The following is a 9,354-nucleotide window of genomic DNA, read 5'->3' as shown; positions in this document are numbered from 1 at the left end:
AGGAGGGCTGAATTTTTCTAGAGTTCTGCACTTTAGATAGTGCTGTTTTGAAATACATACTTTCTGGTTAGTTTCCTTCTGCAGATTGGTTTTCATGAAGGTTTCAGTGCATACAGTGGCAAACAGTAATCTGGGCAGTCTCCTTCAGACAACCTTATTTAATGCTGTATTATCTGTGTGGAACTTAATTTTAAAAATTACCTTTATTTTGGGGGAAAGGACAATATAATTCTGTTATCCTTGTTCTGTGCTCTACAGTTGCTTCTACAAGTAGTGGTTGTGGTCAGTGCTGAACGTGGCTGGCCATGAATGGAGAGGAGCTAATGCCAAGCAAGAACTTTGCAAAAGGGAAACTGGAAGTTGTTACCCCATATATGTCTAAAGCTTTCCAGAATATGAATTTTCCTGTGGTCCAAGTTAAATACCACTTCTCTTCATGCCCTTTAGTTTATCTCTGAGAGCAGGTAGGGCTCTTTACTCCTGGAAGGAAGATTAACTTGGTCTCTTTTGGGGAAGAAGTAAACGGTAATCCTTGAACCTCTGGAATGGCCAAGAACATAATGGGTGGTGTAGGTGATGACATCTAGGTAGATTGGCAGACAGAGGCATTAATACTGTAATTTCATGAAATGGCATGTATTTTTATTTATGTATTTTTTCTTTTTTTCTTTCTTTTTTTTCCTGGTTTTTTTTCCCCCCTGTGGTTTCCAGAGGCTTGCAGTAAATGATTTATCCACTGTGCTCGTTCCCTGTGCTGGCAGAGCTGTAGCATAGTGCACTGACTGGGAAGCCTTGTTTCTAGGCTGGCCTTGGACTCTTCCAGATCCTCAGGAGGAGGGGTGAGTTAATGGGGATTTACTTGTCTGTTTGAATGGTGCAATACATTACCTCTTCTTCCTGACATACTTCTCTAAAAACTGCACAAAGCACAAGAAGTTACCTTTTTCCTGGTTTTCAGAAAGCTTCTGATAGGAAGGAAACAAATATAGTTTGAATGTTTCTATCTTTACACTACTTCAAACCAGGCACAAATACGTAGTAAATTTAAAGAACAATGGATTAACTCTTAAGTGATTTGATGCTGTAACCTTTAGTTTGTCATGATGGAGGCTGGCTCGTCCTTTCTCCTGGATGAAGTTTGTTGCAAAACCAAGCTTGATTAAGAAGCAGTGGGAGAAGAGAGGTAGAAAAGCTGCAGTCATCCTATCAATCTGTTTTAAGGCCAGGTGGGTTTTTAATTCATCTTCCAGTCTCTTGGAATGTATGTTTGGAAAGGAGAAGAAATCTTCAAATGTTTTAGGCAAAACACAGTAAATTTTCCTGGGGTAGTCGGTTGGGCAGGTAAACATTGCTTCTATCTTGCTGGAATCTTGTCTCTGACTAAGTTTTAACTAAGCAGTAGATAGGCTTTTGGGGGGATTTTTTGTTTGGTTTAGAATTTTAAATAGCACATGAGCAGGGAAGAAATGTAGTAACCATCATTTTGTTACTAAATCTTTTCCAAATGTATTTGTGCTCTAGTGCTAAAAAGTATAAGAGATTGTATTTAATATTAGTAGATTAAGATATGAGATCTCTGCTGTTTGGCAGAATTATCATGCTGTTTCTGGAATCATCATCTCTGGAAGTATTCAAAAGACATTTGGATGTGGCACATGGGTCAGTGGTGAACACAATGGTGCTGGGTTAATGGTTGGATTCAAAGATCTCAGAAGTCTTTTCCAATCTTTGTGGGTTTATGATTCCTTAATTTTTGCCAAGGGTGGAAATAAGTGCCTAATTCTTATCTAAGAGAAGCTTCACAAACAACTTAAATTTTCTCATGGAAACAGTAGGGAATGTGGGCAAAGGTCAATTATTTTTTCATCCTGGTAAACCCCAAACAGTTTTTAGAAATACCTATGAAAGTAAGTGATGGTAGCAGCAAAAAACCACAACCATCCACCAAACTAGTGCATCCCAAAGCATGACAGAACTATATTTCTTTAGTGCAGAGAGCAAGAGAAGTCACCTGGGACAGGTTTTCATGTGGTGCCTGATGTAATACTGTGCTGGTTTATTATTATTATTATTATTATTATTATTATTATTATTATTATTATTATTATTATGATGTTCTCTCAGAACATTACAAAAGGTTAAAGGGAGCAAAATCATTCTCTGAGACAGACCTCAGTCCTTTTGTGCCTGCTGGGTTATGTGCAAACAGCCTACGTGCCAGCAGTGTGGGAGTACAAAGCAGCCATAAATTTATTTTACTCGACTCCTCTGCTTCTGTCTGGCATGAAGAAGAAGAGGGAGATGCAAGTTCTGGTTGCTAGACTACCCTTTCTGTCAGCTATTTTCAGACAATATGGATGTATTCATGTTTGTAACCAACCTGAGCAGAATAGCCCAGCTGCAGACTGTTGTATTCTGCCTTAGAGCAGAAATCCAAGGCTCCACAGTTAGGTTCTGGGTTTTGTTTTCTGATCCTACCTCCACCTCTTCTTGGGCTGTCATCTTGCTTGTGATGAGAAGGCTGATTACGGTATGGTAGCAGTTGTAGGCTCTGGAAAAATGAGTCAAGCTGCTGCTACAATTCCTGTGAAGCTGTCCATCAGTGATGGATGCAGAGAGCAGAGCCATTAGAATTGGTTGGGCAGGTGGTGGGGAATAGTTGAACACCTGCAGGAAATAAAAGCTGCATCAGAGCTGCTTCAAGGCAAACAGTATTCCCTTCTCCAGCAGCCTGACTGAAGAATCTTCATTTTACAGATGGTAGAGCACACAAGGTGATGTTTTCAATTCTTAATCAAATACAGTTTTTCTTCAAGAAGCTGCTTTTGTGGGAGAGTTTCAGCCAGAACCTAAGTAACACTGAAATACTACAAGCCATTTGTGTTGCCACCCTGTTTAATTTCCTTACAAACTTTAGATGAATGTAGAAACAAAATAATGCTTTAGGAACCATGGTAGCTGTGGTGGATGAAAAGCCCTGTAATAGCTATCTGGTAAAGAAATTATAGGGATGGTCTTCATATCAGATCTCACATTAAGCTGCATTCATACCCTGTCAGAGATGAAAAAAACAGGAATTAAATGTAAGTGCCAATAATTAGATGAGAGGAGTCTTGTAGCTAGGCACCTGCAAGATGGGTATTTAGACATGCTTGATTAGTGGGGAAAAAAAAATCCATTAGCAAAGGAATATCTGTCACTGCATTTTCTCTTAAGAACTGAAGGCTTAATGCAATTAAGCCTATTTAATGTGTTGCTTTCCAGGTACTGTTTAAATTTCATGTTCTCTGCTAGTTAGTTTCACACGCTTCACCAAGGTGAGGGAATGGTTCAAAATCAGTGGGTCCCTGTTGTGTCCAAGCTAGGGTTACAAAAGTAATTCACACTTCTCTTGTATGTATTCAGTGGAATGAAGTCATGCAATGGGTTCAGTTTGGCTGGGTGAAAAAAAAATCCCATATTTGCATTGCTATAGTCCTTCATCATTCACATGTGATCTGTCTGGCATTTGATACAAAATACAGGCATGGACAACCTGCCTCAAGCTGCTACAATGTCTACAGAAGAGAGATCGTCCAAGATAGTAAGTGTAATTACTTCTCCAAGAGTCCAATTTGTGCTTCAGAATACAAGAAAGGCTTACAGATTGAAGGTTTATTTCAAGTTTGTAAGATGAACCCTTGTGCTTTATATGTTTAGCATCCTAAAGTATCAAATACATGGCTTTTAGTTATCCTACTTCCTACAAATCCCTTCTCCTAATGAACTGTTTACCTTCACAGTGTTCATTGACAGCTGTTTTCATTTTGTATTGTGCTTGTGTTATGACCCATCCCTGAAAGTGTGGTAACTGAGGTTCCTGTTAATAATACATCCCTTGGGGTGGGTTAGAGTGAAATGACATAAAATGACCAGTGTTTATAAATATATATAAACACTGGTAATATAAATATATATTATATAATAAATATATATATTTATAAATATATATTTATAATAATAATAATCAATTTGGTTTGATTATTATCTGTAGAAATACAACAATACAGACACATAGAAATAACATGTAAAAATGTATGAAGAAAACAAAAAAGAGAGAAAGAAGAGGTGAAAGCCTCAGAAATAAGTTTGAGGGCACTTTGGGGGTCTCTGTGGTTTATGACATGACAGCTGCCTCTCATGACAGCCTATTTTATGCCCTGTCTTGAGGGATGAACACCTTCAGGCCTGTGTTGGAATGTCCCAGTGCCTCCCCAGCTACCCCACTTCCAAAGGGTCCTTTTATCACCCTTGTTCCTTATCTGGCTCAAACCCCAGCTGTAGCCCCCTCTGCACCTGAGCTGTGATGATGCACATCTCAGCAAGGGCAGCCAAGTGCCTGATTGTTTGAGTCATTGTCCATTAACATTCCAGTCCAGCAGCTTGACAAATTCCTTCCAGACCAGCTGTTTAGCTATTGAAGGGTTTTGCTGCAGAGGGGAGGGAAACAATTAAAAGGGCCTAAGATTTGGGATTGTAACAGTCAAACCCACCAGATGCTCCAGCAAGTGGGATTTTAGGATGAACATCTTTTGCTGTAACAAGTCTTTCCCTCTTTGTATCTTGATTACTTTCCACAGGAGCTAAGAAAATGTTATCTGGAATTGCCAGACTTCTGGAAACCTGTTCTGAGAAGGTGAGTGCAGATTTGCATGACTGGAATGGTATCTTTTGCTCCTCTTTGGAGGGCACATTCTTTTTCTTATTATTACTGTGACTAATCAGTGAAACTTTCTCTGTATTCTTACTGGTTAAACCTGCTGGTCATGGGTATGTCTCTGATTTAAGTTCTTTTGTCAGCATCCAAGAAGACTCTGTATGTGTGGATTCCTTTCTCTTGATTAAATAGTGTTATTTTAAAAACAAACATTAAACTTTTATGAAATTGTACTGATTCCTGAGTGTTGTTTGTTTAAAAATTATTCTCTAAAGAGGATTTTAAAAGTGCAGGCTACTATGAGGTATTAATAGTGGCAAGAGAGGGTGCTGGATTCTGAAGTTTCTTGATTCATAGAGCCTTTACAGGCCTTTCTGCATCCCTTAGAAGAGCTGCTTAAAAGTAGGGAAAAAGGCTTTTTAAAGCTCCTGTCTCTATACTTAATTTGGAATCTTGCAGCTATTTTTGAACTCAGCTACCCTGTTAAATTATTCATGCAAACTTCTTTGTCATGTGTTCACAGAAGTGCCTTGTTAACTCTTGTCACAAGTATTTCATCTCAAGGGAAGTGGTGTTGTGTTTCACCAACAGAAATATCCTGACAGCAGCTGCCAGGCATGTAAAAGAATAAAGACAGCCCGTGCTTTTTTTTTCCCCCAAAGATTTATTATAACTGTTGATTATTCTGGAAAATCGTGTGTGAGAGATTGCTTTACAGTGTGTAGATAGACTCATCCTGCTTTATATATAACTAAAACCCCACAAACCAGCTTGTTGCTGCTGCTCAAGAACATTTTAGAAATTCTTGTTTTTGCCACACAAACTTCACACAGTCAGTCATACCCATGGGTATAATCCTAAGTATTGAATTGTCAGCTCTTAGCCTGTTGTGTTACAGATCCACTTTCTCTTTCTCCTTAATTGCTGTTGCAGAGGCTGACTGGTAAACTAATTACTGTAGCACTGACATCCTTTGGCCAACAGAGGTGTAATCCAGGGTGGATTCAAACAGCCTACCTAGAAAGGATGGCCTCTATTTTAATCATAATTAAAACATCACAGCAACAGAGATCCAGCTGCTCCAGAAAATATTCAGGATCATGGTCTCTACAGCTAGCGAAAATATTGTTTGCCACACAAAGGCTGCATTTTAACCACGTTCTTTAGCAGAAATGACCTCCTGCCTGCAGTAGAAGTGTTGGTTGGAGTTGACAAACCTGGTAGCCCAACAGAAGTGAAGCTGCCTGCATGTTTGTCTCACCAGGTCCAGGCAGCATGGAGGCTGTGTGTGTACTCCCAGTAAGCACACAAACACACCTGTGTGTGTGCACGTGGCCAGGCACACAGACAAACACACAGGAAAACAGCACTTCTGCAAATGGAAACAGGACCAATGCCATTTATCAGTAGAAACTGCTTTCTTGTAACTTGATTGGAGGTCAGGAGTTGCCGTGCCACACCCCCTAAGCACCAAGCTTTTCCATTCCCAACTGCCCCATGCAAGGGACACATGTGCAGCCTTCTTTTTATCTGTCCTAGACAACCCCACCTGTCTGATGGCAGCAATACAGGGGGAAGGGAACTATGGGGAGAACAGAGGACGTCTAAACCACAATAACATAACTCTACAACACCGAAGCTTTTCTTAATATTCACACAATAGTTATCTTTTAATTGTGAGAGCAAATAATCTCATTATCCATCTATAACAGAAGAACCCACAGGCTGTGGATCTGCTCAATAACCAGCCTTGGGCAGTGCCCCTGCCAGCTGGCCCTGGTACCCTCTGCTCTCTGATCCTCTCAGGCAGAACCTCATGGCACAGCAGTAAGGACTGAAGAAAGTCCAGAGAGATGAAAGTAGTCAGAAGGTGGGTGAGTAGTAGGGGAAGTGTCATTTGTCATTGTCCTGCTCTTGGTCTTTCATGGTGTCTGCTTTCCTTCAGTACCACCAGCAGGCCATTGGGCTAACCAGAGCATGCTCTGAGCCAGAACTGCCATTCCTCAATAGCTGGCAAACCCAGCTGGCAGACAGTGGGCTTTTAGCTGCAGCACAGGGGCTGCAGCATCCTCAGAAAATTAGTAAAATTGATTTTGATACAAAAGTGCTTAGCAGCACTTTACCACTCTACACTTGTGTGTTTCATGCTGTTCTGCAAGTACAGATTTCATATTTCATGTCTCTGTCATGGGATTTTTGACAGCCACAGAGCCAACCTGAGGTGGGGTGGTGTAAACCATGTGAAAATAATTAGTCTGTAATGAAACCAAGTCTGCCTTAGAGTTGTTGGTTTTGGCTAGCTTTCTTATGGAAGTGAGGTTTAAACCATCAGGGTGTGTGTCTTCAGTGACCTGGGCAAGTCCAACAAGCCACCTGCACATTGGTGCCAGGTTCTTTTGGTGCAAAGCTGAAGGAGGGGCTACAGCCTAACTTTATTAGCTGTGAGAGAATATGCACAGGAGGAAGTTGTTTATCTTCAGTCAGAGCTTACAGCATCTCAAACAGCAAAACCAATCAATCACAAAAGGCAAGTACACAGGAAAGCAAGTGTCTTTGTTTAATGACAACTGGCATCCAAGCAGGGGAGCACCTCACACCTCTCAGAATAAATATATCTCAGGCCATGCATGGGCTGCCAACTTCCTTACCCTCTACTAACAGCCTGGGAGCACCTGACCAATATCCACCACACACAGCCCCATCCCTCCAGGGCTGAAGGGGCCAGGAGGAGTTTACAGGGGTCCCATGAAGAGGACAGCAGCAGTCTGGGCTGGTTTGCTTCTTCCCATAGGAGAAACCAGTAGTACCTGGCTTTTCCAGTGGTGGCACAGTGCAGGGAGTCACGTATGGCTCCAGCCAGGATGCTGCAGTCCAGCTGCCTGAGGGACACTGGACTCCAGTGTTCCAGCTCTCTGTGAGTGAGGGAAGTAGGTGTAACAAACCTACCCCAGGGAGAGAACAACCCAAGGGGAGCTGAGCTCAGTTCTGCAGCTTGACAAGTCTGCAGAGCCTTGTGTAACCTAAGGAAATCTGCCCCAGTTACAGCCCTTCCCTGAGCCAAAAGCCCAAGAGGTTGCTGCTTTCAGAAGTAACCTGTCTGCAGAGCTCTGCATCTCACTGTGCAACAGCAAACTGCTCAAGACAATATAATTTTGTTCAAGAAGCACTTGTACTCAAAAACTGTCCAGTGTCAAAATTAATTTCTTCTAGGGGGGCCAGGATGCTGCACAGTGGCTGTTCACACCTCCCACGCTTCCACAATTTGCATGGTGAAAAACCCTATGTAGATTGGAAAAGAAAAAATCATGACTGGTAAGAGACAATGACAAAGCGAAGCTCTCATCCCTTTCCCCAGGAGAAAACTGTAGCTGCCTGCTCGAGGTTAGCATCACACCTCCAACTGTTCTTCTCTCCAGCCACAAAATCCTTGTGTTTTTCAAGAAACTGCTGGTCCTCACAGCACAGAAGGGACATAAAAGCAGTTATGGAACTGAGTGATAAGACTGGAGAAAATGCCTTCCAAACTGTCCCTACCCTGCAGTGTTGGCACAACTGAACCAAGAGAGAATTACATTTATTTGTTTCAGCAGGCAGATGTCATCAGCTGGGTGCCAAGATGAATATGGCCCTTCTGTGCCAATGCTTATCTGAGCAGTAAATATAAGATGACAGCAAATGTCCTCATGAAATTAGCACAAAATCCTTGCTTCTCAACGTGTGCAGATTCGGGAGTGGACACAGGAACAGTGTCAATGTGTCAAAATGAATTATTTCATGTACTGCTTGCTCCTCTGAATGCTTTTAAACCCTATATTTAGAAAAGATAAAAGAAGATTCAGAAATAAGGGCTAACCATTATCATGACCATGAGCAGTTGAGCAGGGTCAGACTGTGGACTTACTGCCCTGATTTGTACACTTCCACAAATGCAAGCAAGGTGAACATAACCATTACATAAAAATAAAAGACCTCCAAAAGTAAAACAACAAAACAAAAACCAAACAGAATCCCCAAGTCAACCAAACAAGCAAAAGGTCACAAGCTTTAAGCAGCAGTGTTGAATTTGTGAGGAAAATCCCAATTGCCCAGATCTCCAGTTTAGACTGTCCACCCAGGCAAGGCTCCCAAGCACAACACCTGAGATGCTTTGAATCGAAAATGAATGGACTAAAGGAAAATCAGGTCATTCTCCCATCCCAGCAGTGATTAAGCAGCTTGCCAGAACTCTTTATTTCTTTTTGTTTTAAAAAACTGAAGCAGGCTGTGGCTACACTGTACTAACCACTATGCAACTGGAAGCAAATACACAAAGCAGAATGCTTGCATTATTCCTTTGACACTAGGCTTTTAGTCTTTAGGAGGCAATTTTCCTCCAAATGTGTAGACTGACATGTCTTTAGTAATAGAACTGGTGCCTAAGATCCCTACTCTTTATCCTCCTTTACCTTCAGGCTACAAGATCCTTCATATTTTGAGTGCAGCTTTTCTGCTTTGTGCCTGCCAAGGGCAGTTTCACCAAGAACCTGCAGCATCAGCTCACTGCTGGTGACAGACTGGCATCATTTTTGGCACTAGTGGTTTTGGCTTTCCCTAGCATGCTGTAACCATCCCAACACATCCTTTTAGCTGTGCCTGCTTTCCTGATGTGCATTCTGTGG

The sequence above is a fragment of the Ammospiza caudacuta genome, chromosome 3, assembly GCF_027887145.1.
Source record: "Ammospiza caudacuta isolate bAmmCau1 chromosome 3, bAmmCau1.pri, whole genome shotgun sequence".
NCBI classification, from domain to species: Eukaryota; Metazoa; Chordata; class Aves; order Passeriformes; family Passerellidae; genus Ammospiza; species Ammospiza caudacuta.
Note: the sequence above shows the minus strand (reverse complement) of the source record.